The sequence below is a fragment of the Pteropus medius genome, unplaced genomic scaffold, assembly GCF_902729225.1.
Source record: "Pteropus medius unplaced genomic scaffold, Ma_sr-lr_union100, whole genome shotgun sequence".
Lineage (NCBI taxonomy): Eukaryota > Metazoa > Chordata > Mammalia > Chiroptera > Pteropodidae > Pteropus > Pteropus medius.
Window position 1 is genome coordinate 2,328,612 of NW_024355203.1, and position 20,130 is coordinate 2,348,741.

The 20,130-nt window shown below is 35.8% G+C and overlaps 1 pseudogene; it reads left to right on the forward strand.

The window, feature by feature from the left end:
• The first annotated feature begins 11,326 nt into the window (after positions 1 to 11,326).
• Positions 11,327 to 12,061, forward strand: LOC120598459 (histone RNA hairpin-binding protein-like; annotated as a pseudogene).
• The last annotated feature ends 8,069 nt before the right edge of the window (positions 12,062 to 20,130 follow it).

Here is a 20,130-nt window from a genome sequence, read left to right on the forward strand (position 1 = left end):
CTGTTTCTAGTCTATTATTTGTTACCCTAGAAATGACAATAATATGCCAAATGCATCAAATTATGAAATCGATAAGGACTTTTACCTTCCTCTTAGAAAATATGAGTATTCTAAAATAAAAATTTCACTAACACCCTTCCTAACACATTATTTAACTATATTTTAATTCTAATTTGTAATTGTATGAGACACGACATAATTATCTTGAGTAAATTTAATCAGCATTAATTTAGATTTGCACTCACACTTACCATTCTTTGCAGTTTTCATTATTTTTGTATCTTGGAATTTCTGTCTGAGATTATATCACTTCTCTCTGAGTAACTTCCTTAGACTTAGTCTAGAAAATTAGGATCTGTTTTTGGTAAACTCTCCCATGTTTGTTTATTTGCTTCACTGTTTTGGTTTGAAAATGTCTTTTAACCTCATTCTTCAAAGTTATTTTCCCTTTTTACAATCTTAGGTTAACAATTATTTTCTCTTAACATGCTAAAGATGTCATTCTATTGTCTCTATCCTCTGTATTTTTTTCTGTAAAAGTCATTCTAACTGTTATGTTTTTCATGGTCTTTTTTATATATTGCTCTTACTATTTTCTCCTTGTCTTTAGTGTTCTGCATTTCTACTCTGATGTGTCTAATTGTGGAATCTAGTATTTACTCTGTGGAGAATTCATCAGTCTTCATAAGTCTATGGAATGATGTCTTTATTCTCTCCAGAATTTTTTCAGTCTTTAAATCTTCCAATATTTCCCCTGCCACATTCTCTTCCTTTTCTCTCCTTGACATTGCGGTTTTATTTATGTTAAACCTTCACACACAACCTTGTATGTTTTTCAACCACTCCTTCATATTTTATACCTAAATAGAAAATCCATTCTGAAAATACATTCTGAATCTATATAATTTCTCTTGAATTATCAACAATGTACTAATTTTCTCCTCAGTCATGTCTGCTGGTAAACTTGTTTATGAATTTCTTAAACTTGGTTATATTATTTTTATTTTCTAGAAGTTATACTTGATTATTTTTTAATCTGATAAGTGTTTTTAAAAATATCTATTCCTTGTTGATATTTTTAATGATGAGGTTTTAAAAAATATAATAAACATTGTTTATGGCCAATTTACCCTCCCCACTTAAACAACTAAATTACTGAACAAAATATATGAAATAAGAGTTTCCAGACATTGTACAATATGCAGCAAGATGATCTTTAGAAGAAGAGAAATAAATGAGGTGGTCCAAACTCACTGCTTGAAGAGAAATTCAAGGCCATGGTGCAGGAAGAAAGAAAACAAACAGAGATTCTATTCTATTTTAGTTTAGGAAACAGTTAATAATCCACAGAGGTCAAGGTGGATAGGATTTGCAGGGTGGAGAAGCAGAGGAGACAACTGTTAAAAGGACAGCCACAAAGGTCTACAGAGGGTTTTCCTCCAGTCCTCATTTGAACACCAGTGAGCACATGTATGTAAGGAACTACCTAAGGCCAGAGAAAGAAACTTTAGAGCTTGGAGTAGTTCATGTGACCACCAGAAGAGTGGAAAAACCTCATTATTCCCAAGGATCAGGCTGAGTATTTAAGATACCTTAGTACCTAATTAGTGGAGTATAAAATAGCCCCAAACTAAACATTTGTCTGGTTCTGCTTCACAAAGCTTAAAAATAAGCCTTAAAGAAATCAAACTCTTTTGAAATAACTGTGCTCCAGAAAAAACAAACCTTAAAGATAGTTATAAGTATACTATACATATATAGATATATAAATCCATCTCCTAAGACAGTAAAATCTCAATGTCTGTATTCAATAAAAAATTATTAGTCATGCAAAAAATCAGAAAAAGATGACTTATAATGATGAGAAAAAAATTTATAGAAACAGCATAAATGACACAGATGATGAAGTTAGTATATAAGGACATTAAAGTGGTTATGATGACTATATTTTATATATTTAAGAAGGTAGAGCAAAGCATTAGCATGTTAAGGAGAGACATGGAACATATTTTTACATGAACCAAATGGAACATGTAGAGATGAAAAAACAATTTCTGACATGAAAAATACATTAGATGGAATTAACAGCAGATTAAGCACTCACTCAGAAGAAAAGATTAATTATCTTAAACACATAATAATAGAAATTAAACAAGGGAGAAAAAAATGAAAAAAAAAATAGAGCACAAGTGAGCTCTGGACAGCTTCAAGTGGCCAAATATATGTATAATTAGAGTCCTCAAAGGAGAGGAAAGTGGGTGGGAGAAACATGTTAAAAATGGCCAAAATTTTTCCAAATATGATATAAAAATAGAAAAACTATAAACCACAGATGCAAGAATCTCAATGAGCCCCAGGATCTACAAATATTAAAACACCAAGGCATAGGATAGTCAGATTGTTCAAAATCAGAGATAAATATTAAATTCTTGAAAGCAGCCAGAGAAAGATGTACAGATAGAGATAAGAATGACAGCTAACTGCTCATAAAATACTGCAATACAGAAGTTAGTGGAGCAATGTCCTAAAAATACTGAAGAAAAAAAAAAGATCAACCAATGTTATAATGTTATAATGTACAGTGAACATTTTATTATTTAAAGGTCATGGTTTATATAATTAATCATATTGGCGATATCCAATAACATAAACAGCTGAATACATAATTAAAAGGCAGAATATGTGGAAAACAAAGACAGTAATTAGATACCAGTCTTCATTCCCCTGCAGTGTAGCAACTTGTAACTCAAAGACCTTTCCTACTGTGTGTGGGCAAGACAATCTGATATGTGGGGGGCAGGCACCATTAAAAGAGAAAAAGTAAAAACTTTATAAAGTTTAATTTATTCCTCATTTTAAGTTAAAAATAAATATTAATAGAGTTTGTAATATTTTCTACTAATCTCAGTAGTTCATATTGTTTAAAGTTAGACCATAGGGATTGTGATTTTGAAGTTAAAATGGTCAAATATTAGCAATTTCATATGGTTTGACTTAATTCATCCCATTTCAGGGACCATTGATATAGTCAAAAGAGCACAGAATTGGGAGGTAGAACTTTGATTCCACCATTTAGCTGTCCTTGTAGCTTTTCAGACATTACTTCTCATCTCTGAGCCTCTGGAATATTGTAAGATTAAAACAATATGACTTTCCTAAAATGATTACCAAATTCTGGCACAGCAGGAGATCCATTTAGAACAGTGGTTAAGATGGTGGTCCAGGCATCAGTCAACTCTGAGATCCAACTCTGACTCTATCAACCACTAGATTAGTCACTTTGGTAAAATTACATGAAATAGAGATAAAAATAAAACCCACATCAAGGTATTGCAATAAAGATTAAATGTACATGTTTGTAAAATGCTTATAAAAGTGACATGTAGTAAACAAGTAAGTATTTATTTTTTATTATAGCAGGATATCATTTAAAATTAACAGCTTCCCATCACCTTCTTCAAGTGGACACAATCAAGAAATGCAAACAGAAGCAAAATTAGTGCAAATGAGTATCATTATTCATCTATAAGCCAGTGGCATTATCAAAAAGAATAGACATCTGGAATTCCAATCATGATTGAAAAAAGGTTCATATTCATAAGAAGGCAAAGGACTATAAATGTAACAATTATTCATTAATGTAGGAAATTGCCATGCAAAAGAGTGCAAACATTTCCACTTGCATTAGGTGCAAAATCAAGCAGCTGCTTTAAAAGTTACTTGGAGTTTTTCAGTAATACACTTTGCTTTTCCAATGTAGAAATTTGGCACACTAAATTGTTGAACTCCTCTGTATTTTTTCTCCACATGGCTTCTGCTCCGAGGAAAATGTGGCATAAGGGGCTCACAGCTAGAGTTACTATCAAAAGCTAGGCAAGCAGAGAAATATTCATGCTCATATAGGATACTGCAATTATGGAATATAATAGCAATTTAGGCCAAATGTTGAATCCTGCAAGTATTCAGTTCGAAATGTTAGCCCCAACTTTGTTTTATACTACACATATTTTGCAGTTTTGTATCCTCCCTAATAGAGGTTCCTAAATTTTCTTGGTTTATGGCATCCTTAGTTTCTGTAAGTTTTTTTTGTGGATCCCTAGGCCAAAAGAAATATTTAATAGTTATGTTTATTAAATAGTTAGGTTCAAACAACTTAATAAGTATTTATATCCTAACGACTTCTCAAACCTTGGAATCAGACTGGATACTGCGACCCTCATTTCCAGTTCCATGTTGATTTTGGCACTGCGCCAGCTTTTTTTCACAACTACCAGAATGCCAGCTTTTTTTCACAACTACCAGAATGCCAGCTTTGCAAAGATGTGACATCATCAGTATGAATGTAATACACAGAGTATCCCACAGAGGTCTTTGAGTTTGCCTTGAAATTTTAAACTATCCTGTGGTGCTCCTGTAAGTTTTCTGTGTCACCCCAGGACACTTTGGCACATGGTTTGGAAACCCCAGCACTATACTATTTACTATATATTTGAAGTTAATTCAAATAGGTATCCACTATGGATGGACAGATTGCAGTTTGAATCTAAATATCATTTTCTACCTTTTAAAGTGTTTTTTATTGAGAAAGAGGCTGGATGATGGCATTTGAATAAGTAAATGTTAGTAGTTACATTATAACTCATCATAAAATATTTATTGAGACTGTTGAATGCAAAGGGTGGTGAAGGAGGCAAACAGAATTATATGTTCTTTGAGAAGTTTAGTGTATTTGACTAAATAGTTTATACATATGTGATCTGATTATGTCATTTTTCTTAGTGAACTTTGTTAATATCTTCCCTATATCTCTACTACATAGTCCTTCATAATTTGGGTTCCCTTTTTTTTTCCCTGCTCATCCCCTATTTTTCTGATACTACATCTCTCCCCCTGCCTCCCATCTCCTCACATTCAAGTATAATCATCTCACCATCACCCTAATAAGCAATATGATTCCTAACTCCCTGTGTTTACCCATATTTCCTGTCTGGTGGAATAAATTTCTCCCCATTCTTCACTTAACAAACTCCCACTCACCCTTGTAAACCAGCTCAAATATTTTTCTTAGTGAAATCTTTCCCTACCCTTAACCTGACTACTCTTCTCCTTTCAGGAAAAACTACTCATTCATTTCTATTTCTTCTTATAATACTCAGTACATATGCCTGTGTTTCTATCAGTGTTCAATAAGAGAAGAACCCCTGGGGAGAGGATAAATAGAGAAAGACATAGATCTAGATCTAGATCTAGATATACATGGGATTTCATAAAGGGATTTGACTTTTCATAAATGCTAGGGGAGCAGGTTAAACAGTCTGTGTGAGGCAGTTATCATGGTGATAACTTCATAGGGTATATAAATGTTGAATAATTGTTGTATACCTGAAACTAATATAATATTATATGTCAACTATACTTTAATTGTTTTTTAAAGAATGAATAATGACTGTGTCTAAGAATAATGCAAATGACCTGGGAGGGAATTGCTATGCCTCTCTAAAATTTACCCTAAATCCTGAAACCACTGCATAGTAATGGTAGATTGGGAAGCATTATGACATAAAAGAGAAAGTAAAAGCTTTGGCATTTTTAACTGGTTAAAACCCTGAGTTAAAATTCTGGCTTTGAATTAATTTATTAGTTGTTTAATCTTAAGATACTTAACATTTTTGAACCTAAATGTTCTTACCTGTAAGTGGGAATAAGAATGACTGCCTCATAACCTATGTTCATCATATAGTTGTCACTCTTTAAATTTTAGTTCCCTCTTGTTATTTGAAGACCCAGAAACAAAACTTTTAGGCAAGAAGTTACCTGCAAAGAATTTTTAAAAAGCATCCATGGGAGAGAAGGACAGATTCATCAGATTAAAAATACAACAGGCTTTAGAGAAATAAAAAATGATTCTGTGGTTGCCAAGGTTACAGTTAGTCTGTCCATAGTAAAATAACATTTTTCTCACATGAGTGTAATATCTGTTAAAGTTTTTACATACCTTAGGTTATCAACAAAAATTAAGAATCAAGTGTTTTGTTGTTGTAAATTTTTATTATTTTTCTAAAGAGTCAATAGCATATAGCAAAAGCTAAAGTTTACTTATATTCTGTAAACTATTAGGGGACACGATGTGCATCTTATTAACGGCATCAAGGCAAGATGTTGATTTTCCTTCCATAAGGATCAGAATAAGTTTATTTTAGATGTGTAGTCTTAAAGCCTCTTTATAAAGGATGCAGATCTACATAGAGTTGGGGTTCTTTCCTGCTGTAGGCTATTAATGATGTGATTATAAGTGGATATAAGCCATAGATGACAATGCCTTTAGAGACTGAAAATTATAGAATGATCATGTTAATTATGCTTTGGAACTTAAAACAGGCTAAAACACAGATGAAAAGGAGGACCTGGGATTGAATTGATACTAAAAGAAGTTATGATAAATAGAAATGCAGATAGAGATAGGCTGGCAATATTTTTCTTGAGTTAGTTCTGTTCCAGTGGATTCTGAAATATGATGTATATAAATGAAAATGAGCTGTATAAAAATTGGTATTTAACTAGTAAGTCAGCATTTATTTTTATAATTTAATTGAAGCTAATTTTAAAGAATATTTTTATTGTCATATATGTCAAAAAAAAGTAGTGACTCAATTATATTTAACTAAATAATAAGTCATCAAATAACCTTATAAACACAATTTATAAATTTGAAAGTTCTATATACATAATAAAATTTTGATAGGCTTAAATATTTTAATCTTATCCTTAAGGTATTAGGCTATATAAGATATGTTAAGTATATGCTTTTGGAAATAACAAGAGATACTTGTTGCTTGCTACCTTGTTATATGACCAAATATTTAGTACTTACAATGTACTGTTTGATGCTATTAATTATCTTTTCCTATTTATACATTTGTTTGTTCATTTATTCATTATTCAGCAAAAATCTGTGAGTCCCTATTATGTGTCAGGTTTTACATGAAGCCCTAGGGATTTCTTGTAAGTAAGATGTGGTCCCTGTCTGCAGGAGTACATGTTCTAGGGGCAAAAGCATACACCAAAATGACTGACCGCGGTGAGGCAAATGCTCCCAACGGCTGTGGTGTATTTGTGTTTGTCAACTTAGCCAAGTTTAAATTATGTTTCCCAGAATTTCCTCTTCTGTGTAGGTCCAGGTTCATGTAGACCACAGGAGACATACAGTGGGAGATTTAGAAGGCAGAATTAAAGCAGTTTCCATCTTGGTTTTATGCTTTAAAGGTCTGTGTAGGTCATGAGACGCTGTTGCAGCTCACGTAAGCTTCTCTGTGAGCTCACAGGATTGGTGTGGAGCATTAGCTGGGGCCAGAGCTTTTCAGACTTCTCCTCCAATTTCTCTGGCTCTCAGGCCAGATGAATGTTTAGCTCCATGATGATAAGCACCAGATTCTCCTGCAGAACACCCCCATTGCCACAGTTGGAAGCTTGAGGTAGTGAGAGATCAACTTTAGCTCTAGTAAGTTCTCATTAGTTCACGCTCAATTTCACAGATTCCATTGTGTCCTTGCTTCCCCAATATCTTCCCTTTTGTCTGACTTCTCTGCAGACTTCAAGCTCCACATTTTTATTTTCCTTTTTTCTTTCTACAACATTCTAAATATTAACACACAGAACCATACATAGATTAAATATTATTTTTGTCATGAGTAGGTTTAAAAGGGATCAGCAAGAAAAAAATATTGCCTTGACACTATAGAAAAAAATGAGACTGAAGACAATCCTTATTTTACTGTTGTTTAGCAAGAAGGCAATATAGCAAAGTGATCAAAATTCAAGTGATTTCTAACATCCAATTACCTGCGTTCAAATCACAGATCTGTTGGAGAGTGGCTGTATAATTTGAACAAATTACTAGACTTTTTGGAGTCTTCCTATGTGAAAGGGTATCATGATTGTACATGTCTCATATGTTCATTTTAAAGAATAAGTAAGATAAAATGTATTCTCTCTAAGTACTGATTTGAAAAATCTCCAAAATACATTGCTAAAGGGGAAAGCACAATGCAGATCAGGGGATATACAATATGTCACCTCCTGTGTGAGAAGAACGGAAGAGACAAAACGTAATAATTTCTTATATTTGCATTAAGAAACACTGGAAGGATACATAGAGGAAACAATATAAATAGTTATATCTACCTATGAGGGTGGTTGAATGCGAAGAACTGGGTGGAAGAAACAGGATGGGAGAGAGACTTTTCACTATATACCTTTTTATTTCGTTTTGATTTTTGAAACATATGAATGTACCAGCTGGTCAAATATAAATAAATAAATACCAAAAAGAAAAAAAAAATGTAGTATTCTTAGTATAGTGCCAGGCACTTAATAACACAACAGAGATAGATTAGTTAATATTATTTTCAACATTAATGAATAGATAGGCTTAAGGACAAATGGTATCTTTCCTATCTCATCTGGGAAACTCCTTTATATATATATATCAAAGCTCATCTTTAACATCATCTTTCCTAACAAGTCTTCTATGATTCCCCAGGAAGACCTGGGTGCCTTTTATTTGTGCTCCCATAACACTTTGTTTCCAATTCTATGTTACAATTGTGAAGGGTTACAGGTAACTCTCTTTCCAGTGGCTACTAAATCAATTGTCTTAAGTTTGCTAAATGCAAATGCTAAGGCAAAGATTCAAATGCAACTGATTGATTTAGGAAGTATCCCTGAGAGAAACTGGAAAGGTGAATGGGGAGACTGGAATAGACAAAGCCTAACAAAGGTGTAATTTCAGGTTAAGTCTCACTCTCAGTCTGATCCTACAGGGAGCTCTGGCATATAAATTATAACTTTGAATTTATCATTCTTTAAGGTGAAAAAGCTAGGCTTTCATACTACCCTGCTAATTGTTAGTAGTTGGCTAAGGGTTTAGAATGGGGCATAAATTTGCAGGTACTTGAAGCTCTCTGCAGGCAGTGTTTTGAGGAAAGGTCTCAGGTGAGAGCCATTAAAAACAAAGCACACAGAAGATGGGCCATAGGGGCATACAAGTCAAAGAGGGGAGGAATCTGGGTGCAGAACCAATGGTGTCCTTTCTTAATTAACTCCTACTCTTTTAATGACTTTATTCCCAACTTTCCTACACCACTGTATTGCTTCCAGTTCCTGGCTCAGGGCCAAGAGGTGTTGTCCTCAGAAGTCCCTTTCTATAATAAATATTATTCCAACTTATGGCAGTAACCAGAGTGCCTTGTGGCCCTCAGCCTGGAACAATGTTAACATACCCTACAGGAGTCTCTCTGATGGCTGACATCTCTGCTGCTGCTACTGCTGCTGCTGCTGCTGCTGCTGCTGCTGCTGCTGCTGCTGCTGCCTGGAGCACCTGCTATGGCCTGGAGTCATTGCCAGAATCCTTAGGCAGACACTTTGCTACTCTTCTTGCCCCATTACAACACCTTTCCAACCTCTATGGCTGATTTTATGGCTGCCGATGCCTCTTCTGATCTACAATAACTGACACAGGGTAGTAAGTCTGGCTTCCTTTAAACACTACTAAACACAGACACCTAGATGACCACTTGCCTCCTCTATTTTTTTTGAAGACTTGTTGCCCAATATTTCTGCTTAAATCTTTTAAATTGTTTTTGTTTTTAATTAAATGTATTGGGGTGACATTGGCTAATAAAATCATATAGGTTTCGAATGTACAATTCGATAATACGTCATATGAATATTGCATTGTGTGTTCACCACCCAAAGTTAAATTTCCTTCCATCACCATATATTTGACCCTCTCTACTCCTATCTATTTCCCTCCTCTTCTCCTCCCTCTGGTAACCACTAGTCCAGTGTTTGTGTCCATGAGTCCCTGTTTGTCATGTTTGTTGCCTTCGGTTTTATAGCCCACATATAAGTGAAATCATACGGTTCTCAACTTTTTGGCTGAGTTATTTTGCTTAGCATGATAATCTCAAGATCCATCCATGTTGTTGCAAATGGCAGTATTTCCTCTCTTCTTATGGCTGAGTAGTATTCCAATGTATATATTTACCACATCTTTATCCAATCACCTATAGAAGGGCACTTTGTTATTTTTCCATGAATAATGCTGCAATGAAAATCAAGGTGTACATATCTTTAACGATAAATGTTTTCAACTTTTTGAATAGATACCCAGAAAACAGATTGCTGGGTAATATGGTAATTCTATTCTTAATAGTGACCTCTGTTACCCAGTTCCATGACGTCTCAGCTATGGTGGCGCTGTGTCTGCACACTGAGAGTGGGGAGGGCTTCACAGAGGAACAATGGATACTGCCAGCACTTCTGCCCAGGAGAAAGCCTTGCCTCTGGCCCTTGCTCCAACAACTCGGTGTCCCTCTGTAAGTCCCTGGTGCCCCCCGGGTAGCCAACTGGTTGCTAGTGCTCAGAGCGAGTGAGTCTGTCACTGCGAAAGTCTGGTCGCAGATACCGCCCCTTTAAGAAGAGCGTCTGTGGCTGCCATAGCCTCTGTCCCACTCGGCCCCTAGGGAGAGGGCAGCCTCTTGTCTTCACCCCCTCCCAGCTCCTACCATTGCAGGGTGATGTCTTATTTCTCTCCATAGTTATAGGGCTTATGTTCATCCAGACCCCAGGTGACTCTGCTTGCTGTTTGCTCTGTTTCTGCCACAACTTTGATGTAGTCGCAAGAGGAAATTAACAAAGCCTCTGTTGTCTATGCCGTTTTGCCTGGTGTCCTCTTAATCCTATATTCCTTTACTTGTCTATCTCCCTGACTATACTCTAAGCTTCCTGAATAAAATCAGATAAGGATTTTGTCTGATCATTTTTGTATCCAAAACGTTAACTATAATTTTTGGCACAGAGTTGCTCCTCAGTGAACATTTGTTAACCGAATGAATGAATGAATGAACCAAACGAACAAAGGATGGAGAGGGAAGACTTTTTTGAAGTCTTTATATATAAATTTATATTTAAACTACTAAGGATCACATATTGTCCAGCTAAAATTCTGACATTCAAAGTGAGGTTGAAAGGATCACCTAATGTCATGGGCTGACCCAGATTTTTTCTTGTCCTAAGCTCCAGACTTTCAAATTTGACATACCTGTCTGCATCCACCGTGCTAAAGCTCTTTAAAGACAGAAAGTCTTTTACACCTTCCAGAGCAACATGTAAGACGTACTGGAAAGATGTGAATATTTCCTATGTCAAGAAATGGGCTTTTAGAGTCTGTCAGCACTGCTGGAGAGGACACACAGGCCACCGCAGCGAGGACATGGCCTGCTGCCCACGAAGCCTCCCGCAAGTACCCGAGCCACTGTCATTCTGACACCCGCCCACCCTCCTTCTGCTCCAAACCCACCACCGTGCCCCGGTGAGATGGAACCTCAGGCTCATGCGCAGATCATAGGGCAGATGCAAGAAGGCAAAGCACTGGGAGGGCCCGGCAAAGCCAGCAGGCAATCGCAGACCTGACAGCTTTCCCATAGCTGAAGGCCCAAAGTCCCGTTCTAGATATATGGCCTGGGAAACTGCAACTGAAGAAGATGAAGTAAGGACTAGAATTTACAAAGAAATTGCAAGATATAAAAGAAAATTCCTCATAACTGACTTTAGAATAAAGAGGAAATCATCATCAGGAAGCTTAGATTCAAGGAATCTACGTCTGCAGTGTCTGCTGACTTGGAGACAGATGAAAGTGGCCTGATGAGAAGACAGAAGCAAACCAACAGTGGAAAGAACACCATTGCCTATGATAGCTGTGTTAAAGAAGTCCCAAGACACCTTCAAAAAATTGGCATTCATTCCAAGACCCTCAACAAAATCAAGAAGTATGGTCAACGATCGTGGGACCAGCACACCAAATTCTGGAAGGTGGCTCTGCATTTTGGGGATCCTTCAGCCTAAGAAGGATGTTTTTCAAGAAATACATCCTATAGACCTCGGGGAAATGGAGACGGAATCCACAGAAAGCAGCTCCAAGTCCCAGACGAGCTCTCACGATATCTTTGCTAAGTACCCTAGCACACCCACCAAAGTTAGACTTGGAAGCTTGTTCAGCTGAATTCTTGAAAGATTTCTCAGTTATGACCTAACTGGTGCCATGTGGAGGCCTCTGAGAGCAAGCTGCTTCTATCTGGCTGGGTGGAGGGCCATGCAAGCATGTGTCATGCGTTTGTAATTGGGTGGTTTCTGTTACTTTATTATCTCGTGGTGACTAGTTATTTATGCTTTATTTTCTTGAGAAACAGTTTTATGTATAGTGAGTGAATTTTGCATGTTTTGAATCATAAATGGAACTAAATCCAATGAAAATTGAACTTAAAGCTATCTTGCAACAAATGTAATTGCTTAATCCCCACCATCCTCCAACTTAACCTGACAAGCATACTTTAACTGGTTTTCCACAGGTATTTTAAATGCTAAGTTGCCACTTGTCAGATGGCTGGTTTGGGTTTAACTGTATGTTTACAGGACCAATCTAGTATCAACTTTCCTTACTGGTATCTGGTAAGTATTCTCAGAATCAGATAACTTTAATATCTTCATGGAAATTTAATTTTTGGCCTATTGTCAGTATGTCAGGGTGGCTTTTTCGCTCATACAGAGCACAGAACAGTCAAAGATATTAAATTGAGCTGTTAAATTAATAGATTTTATGTAAGTCTTACAGCCTTAATTTGGTACTTAGAAATAGGGCTAGGTAGGCCTTCTACCAAGTATACTTCAAGAGTTAAGATACCAAAGGGATTTTTTTTTTAATTTGCATATCTTCTTTTTTATTTTTATTTTTATTTTGGACCCCTTTTACCCCATCTACCTACCTCCTCCTCCTTCCCCGCTAGTAGAGAGATCTAGAAAGAATATTTTTTACAGTTAACTTGCCATGTAAAATTTCTGTAAATGATCATGTATACAAATTTTCTGTTCAAATATTCAATTGTAAACTTCTTGCTAAGACTTAATGTTTCTCTTGCTTATGTATAGAATGACATTGCAAAAATAAAAAGTAAAGAACCTTAAAAAAAAGAACATGAGCTTTTAAACACTTGTTGGATCCAATTCTGGTAATGTTTGGCTTTAAAAAAAATAATCTAGAAGATTATTATTTGCTGTCCATTAGATGACTGCTGCCTCAGCCTTTTGCAAGCAATTATGACGAGTTTTAAAATCAAGTAGCAGTGCAGGGGTGCAGAGCTGGTTCTCTAATGCAGTTTGACTTCATGCCTTAGTATTTCTGAATCCATCGTTATGTAGTTCTTGATGGGCTTTCTAAAGAATATTTAGGAATAAAAGTATTCTGCTGTTGACTCTCATATATTCAAACATTTTTTCCATTTTTTTGAAATATAGTCTAAAAATTCTGGCTGCATGTTAGGATTCAGTCTAATAACTTAAGTACTCCCATAATAGAAATTAGCTGTACAGATAATCATCCTGTCCCTCTAAGTTTCATAAGCTATATTTACCCCAAATGCCTTTTTATAAGGTTCTATAAGAGTCTGGAAGACAAATGCCTTCCTGAAATTTTTGTTTAATAACTCTAAAGAGGAAATTTAGGTCAAGAACAAACAGATAACACTTATTTCCTTTTCCTCCAAAATAATCAAAAAGTGAATTTCAAAAGTCTGGAGATTTGATACCCTCAAGTGGAGACAAACTTGCCTTGTATTCATTCTTAAGAAGCCACTCTTGATATACTCATGGTACAATATCAGATTGAACAGAAACTCAGCTAACTTTTCCTTTTTTCATTCCTTTTTCACTTCTGAGCCTTCATCTCCTTCTCTTTTTCTCTGTAATCTTGAGCACCTTCATTTGACCCTGCCACTCTTCCTGTTACTAAGCTCTTGCTTTCTGTGAAGAAAGCTGTTTCACTTCTTTCAATTCTTCCTTTGCAGAACTTCAAAATGTTCAAAGGAAAGAATGGTCTAACTTTCCCAAAGAGTTCAATCATTCCCCTGGTGAAAGTGACCTGCTATGATAGTATTCCAAGCTGCTAGAGTATTTCCTATAAAAGAGAGTTCAAAGTTAGTGGAAAAATAAGGAAAGATCCAAAAGTTGCACTGAGACTAAGAGTTATTTAGCAGCAGTTACTGTTCACATGCAGGTTTCAAATGCAATAAGCACTTGTCTTCTAAATATCTGGTAAGCATAAATTGAAATGTGTATCTCAATCTGTAAAATGGCTGGGTGCTTTTTGTGAGAAGAAATATCATAGAGAATTAATTCGGTGATAATATTCTTTATTGGCTTTTTAAGTAGAAACATAGCATATAATATGTTTATTAAGAAGAGACCTAAGAGATGACTTAAGACTCCTAACCTCATTTTGTAAAAAAGAAAATTGTCCTCTAAAGAGATCATAGTATCTTTTCGTGGTAACTCAGCTGAACTGGGAGAAATGGAACTAAAACTCAGGACTTCCTATTCCTATAATAGTCTTCTCACTTGAACAGTCAAGTCGATGAATTCGCAGGCTGTTTGCTAATTTAGGGCTTCTTACACTGGGATCTTTGGAAAGGATGCATAGGTCTTCTATCATTTCAGGTAAATTTCAGTGTGAATGTGCATCTTCCCCTGGGGGGAGCATAGCTTTCAAAAGACTGAATAGCCCATACTCCTCGCCCACATGGTAAACAAGATATAAAAACTTTTAAGCTAAATAAATGTTTGTTTGTTTGTTTCATCTTAATATAAATACCATGGATACATGTTTTAATGCTATATCTTCCTTCTCTCAGCCATCCACATATGAAATTAATCTAGCTTCAGTTCTAGTTCAGTCATCCATGGAGAGAAGGCAAAGGACTACAGAATGAAAAAAAAATGATTCCATGTACCTTGACCATACAAAATCAATCTGTTAAGAGATTTTTGTTTTACACACTCTGACTACCATTTTTTCACCATTTATCCAACTCGCCCCTCAACCCTGAACTCCTTCCTGGGGAACTGTCAAAAAAATCTAACTTATAAGTATACTATATCATAGTAAGGCAGCTCTTTTAGGCAACTAAAGACCTCTTGGAAAAAATTAGCAAAGGGGTTTGTTGCTTGCTATTTTTTATTTATCCATCTAAATTCCTTTATTATATGTTGTTCATTCTTGTAGCATAGTTGTCTTTTTGATAATTTTCTTTCCTCAGCTGATATAACACCATTCTCTCTTCAATTAGCTCTGATTCCCCTTTTTCTCTCCCATCTGTTGACTCCAGACATCTCAAAATCTTTAGTTCTTAACCTTCTTTATATATGTAATATGTTATACATATTTCCTCAGTGAGTTCATTCATTCTGAAGATTTAAATGTGTTCTCTCCACCAAGGAATCCCAAATATGCCTCTCCAGCCTCTTTCCTAACATATTTCCAACCACTCAGATTTAAAGCCCAGTTGACTATATATTCCTCCATTTACTATGGACCATCTTCACATATCCTCAAAGGAAATGAATCTCTTGTTTACAAATTGAATCTCCCTTCTATATCCCAAGTGTCTGACAGTAGCACCAGCATTTTCACTATCTCCAAATTAAGATATTAAAACTACTTTTTGAGATCCTATTCTTTTTCATTGACAGCATCCAAGAATTATCGACATCCTATTTGTTTTCCCAATTTTTATCTTTTGCTTTCATTAATTTATTTAATAAACAAAAATTTTTATGAGAATCTACTAGGTGCCAGATGATTATTAGGAGCTACATGGAGGAACCAAGATAAATGAGACTCTGTTTTAGCCCTCTAAGAGATTACTGTCTAACAATGAGTATGAAGCATATTTACAAATAGCTACAATGCAAGTCCTTAATAGCATTGACAGTGGCTATCCATGGCTTCAATTATGCCTCAATTATGCCTTGATGTTATTGACTTTTACCCAAATTCATACTCATCTATAGAGTTTATTTCAGACTTTCCCATTTTATATACCTTACTTTGTATTTATTTTCCTACTTTTTCACTCATGATCCTTTCAACTATGTGACTTATTCGATGTTTTCTCTCTTCTGGGCCTATGAGTAGAAGGATATGGCTTTGTAATCCTCCTGTTGATCCAGTGGAGTTTTGTTTTGTTTTGTTTTGTTTTATTTGTTTGTGTTTTGTTTTGTTTTGTTTTGTTTTGTTTTTGAGCCTGCCCTTTGGCAATCAGCATCACCCAGAGGATAACCGGAACATGTACTTTCTTACCTGAAAAGCTGATTTTAATTAACTGGAGCTCCCTTTCTCCAACTCTCTCTGCCTTTGAAAAGCTGAAATTATTTACTGCTTTGGTTTTAGCTGTGTTTCTCTCATTGGAGGAGATCTGTCTTTTACAGTTTGGCTAAGGATAACCTTTTAGGCCTCGTAAGACACCTAGGTCTCTTCTGAGTATCTTTCTCCTCCCATCTAGAACACTTTGGTATGCTACAAGCTGTGATAAAGTGATTCCTAGACCCAAATTAATGAAAAGGGAATGACTGCCCAATAAATAGAAAAATGGGCCCAGTGTTTGGCAGCCAAGTGCAAGACAGAAAAATGCCAAAACTTTAGCACTCATGCCCATTGATTTTCTACTCTTTCAACATTCATGTTCTACTTCAGGTATTGTAATTGAGCTCTCAGCTCCCTTGAAGTTCCTATACTGCTATCATAAATGTTTTATACAACATTCCATACTGTGAGTTAACTGCTATGTCACACAATTAGTTGAACGAAGAGAAGACAACAAATCATTCACGCCTAGTTTTTGAGCTGTGGTCAATTTCAGTTAACAGGGAAAAGGTTTCCAAAGCAAAAACCTATCCTTAAAACCAGGTATATTTGTTTACATTTCTTCTGCTATTAATTAACCCATGAAAGCATCATTTTCACATTTTTTAAAAACAAGAAATCCATTTTATTCAACTCCTGCTAAGATTTTATAAGAAAACAGTTGTTGAAACATGATTTTGTTTATTTTGAGGCTAAGATTTTACAGATCATTTATAAATAAAGAAGAAAAAAGAGATAATAGCTATATTCTTAGTCGAATCTTGTTTCTAACCTGAAAGATTATCAAATTGACTAATGAAACAAAGGTGGCAAATGTAATTATCTGCCTTTGAAAGCATTCCTTCTGGTTTGTGTGTATGTGTTACTGCCTGATTTGCAATTTTATATTTTATCTTCTAGGAAATCTCACCTTTCAATTCTCTGTTTAGAAAACAGAAATTCAACATCCCTTTAAATATTCATTCCTGTAACTCTGATGGTTGGTGGGGGGGGCGGTGGAGGGGTGGTCACTGAGAAGAATTGTAAGGGTATAGTGACATCTACAGGTAGAACGTTAAATAGGACGAGTTACCCTCTGCTGAGGAATGGCTTGTTCCAAGCCTCTCTGCCTTAACATTCCTTTAAATGTGTCTTGCCCATGGTAACCAACAGGAAAGGTTTAACCAATTAAAGTAACAGCTGATGTTGGAAATCTTGCTAAAATTAAAATCCATGTAATAAATGAGGCTTTGTTTTACCTAGTTTCTTAGGCATAGTTTATTTTCATTTTCAAAATGGGAATAGCAGTTTGATCAGCAGTTCATTATGAAAATCTGATAAGGCATACATGTATATTTGATAAAAGTAGCCACTGCAAATCGATGGAAATCATGGAGAAAGAACATGCCAATTAGAAATTCAGAAAGTCATTTTTGGCTCTCAATGATAAAAGAGTCAAAATAAAACTTTTTGGAAAGTCTGTCCCAATAATAAAAACTCAGATTAACAATATGTCAGAAATTATCCATACATTTTCTTACCGACAAGGGTCAGGGGAACACTAACAGTGGAAGTAACTGAATAATAAAGTATAATCAAATTAGGCTCTTTGGTGTCAATTACTTTGCTACAAAATAAATCAGGGAAGGAAAAGGATAAAATTTAAGCTCCTTGTAGGATGAGATTATGTGTTATAATTCTTTGCATTTCTCATGGTGGCTAGACATGTATAGCAAATAGTTGGTCAATTAGGAAAAAAATAAATATGGATTACCCTAAAATATATATCTTTCCTCCAACAACTTCTAGTGGTTTTTTTTCATTTCCATGCCTTTGTTAATAAGTTTTTGTTTTGTTATCTAGAATATCCTTTCTTTGTCTGAATATAAAAATCCTACTAGCTGAAATGTACTGTTCTCTATGAAGTCTTCCCTGCATAAGTGAAAATAGAGTTATTTCTTCTCTTTGGATTCTCATAACACTCTCTTATGTCATCCATCATCTTTTACCTTGATATTAAAATATTTATGTATATATATTTAACTCTCCTTAGATACCGTGAGGAGAAGGGCAATTCTGCACATATTTTTGGCTCCTCTTTAATTCTCCCCACACACTTCCACCCCTGACCTATGAATGTTGCCATTTCCCCTTAAGAACTGGATCTCTGAAGGTGGGGCATCTCCTCCCACACGCTCACAGGGTGCACCCGGGGCCTGGCTCACCCAGGGCATGGTCTATGGCTCCACCTGGGGCACGAACCCAGGACTTTCTGTGTGTAAAGCAGACATGCTAACCACTACACTACAGAGCCACCCTTCTGGATATTTTTATTTATGTGCCTAGTACACCTTGGGTGCTAAATAAGTATTTGTTGAATAAATGAAGTAAAATATTCATCTTATGGAAGTTAAATAACAATTTAAGAATTAGATGATAAGGTAATATTTATAAAAATGAGTTCACACAACCAACTAGTCCTTGTTTTATGAAGTCTTCTTTATTTCTAAAGATTTCCTCTTTTGTCATAAATCAAAATCTTAAATACCATTTAGGATTTCACCTTATGCTTATCTGAGTAGGAAGAATAGTGTTAAACACACATGGATGATTGAAGAAATGGAGGCAGTAGAGCCCTCTGAATTCCCTCCTTTTGGCATCAGAAAAAAATGTGTGAGCTTCTAGTGGTCACTACCAAGATTATCTGGCTACAGCAATTTTGCTAATAGTCCAATCAAGGAAGCTTGCTATCAGGTGAGGCACCTCAGTAACAGGAGGCTATAGGATGTTCTGCTACATGAGGGCCTCTCCTGTCAAGAAACAGCATGATAGAAAAGGTTTCTTGAAGACCCATGAAAAACCTACATGTGTGTCCAATGTACATGTGTATCTAATAACAGGTAAGTATTTGGGCACTGCCACACAGAGGGCATCTTCAGCTTTTCAACATTAATCAGGGAATCAGGAATAGCCACAGAGTGGGTGAGTTTTAAAGAGAGGAGAAAGAGGTGTCTGAGAGCCAAACCCTGCCCACACTTCACAGCACAAACCAAATAGGACTGCCACTCAAGCCTGACCTGAGGGTAAGGAAAGAGATGAGATTTAAAACAACCTTGAAATTTATGCTTTGATTTGAACTAAATTTTAATAACCAAAAGTGGCCATAAAGCTATGGAATCTTCATATTGCTGTACTGGAAAGGCAGCTCCAACTGGCATGAGAGAAGACAGTAAGTGGGAACACTACAGCCACTATATCTTTAGATTCCACCAAACTCAACCTTCTCAATGAACCCAGTTACATTAGTCAACACAAAAAGTCTGCTAGGACTGCCACAACAAAATATCATAGACTAGGTGGCTTAAAAACAGAAGTGAATTTGATCAGTTTTAGAGGCAGAGAAGTTTCTGGTGAGAGCTCTCTTCCTGGCTTGCAGATGCCCACCTTCTCACTGAGTCCTCACATAGCAGAGAGAGGTCTTTGATGCTTCTTCCTCTTTTATAAGGATGCCAGTTCTATCAGATCAGAACTACTTTATAACCTCATTTGGCTTTAATCAGCTCCTTAAAGGCATTATCTCTAATATGGTAACATGAGGGGTTAGGGTTTTAACATATGACTTTCAGGGAGATGCAATTCAGTCCATAGCAAGGACCTCCTGACATGTGACAAAACTGTTTACAGACACAATTAGATAGAGAAAACCAGGCTAGAAAATGATTTTTCATTCCATGCCTAGGTCAGGACATTGCAATTTCAAAGGGAAATGAGAACTTTCAGGTCTTTATTAAATCTTGGTTGTTTGGCCACGACTAAGACCAAAGGAGCTAAAAAGCTTACTGAAAACTCAAAGTCTCCACCCTTAGTCCTAAGTGCCAGAAGTAGTTGATGCTGCCAAT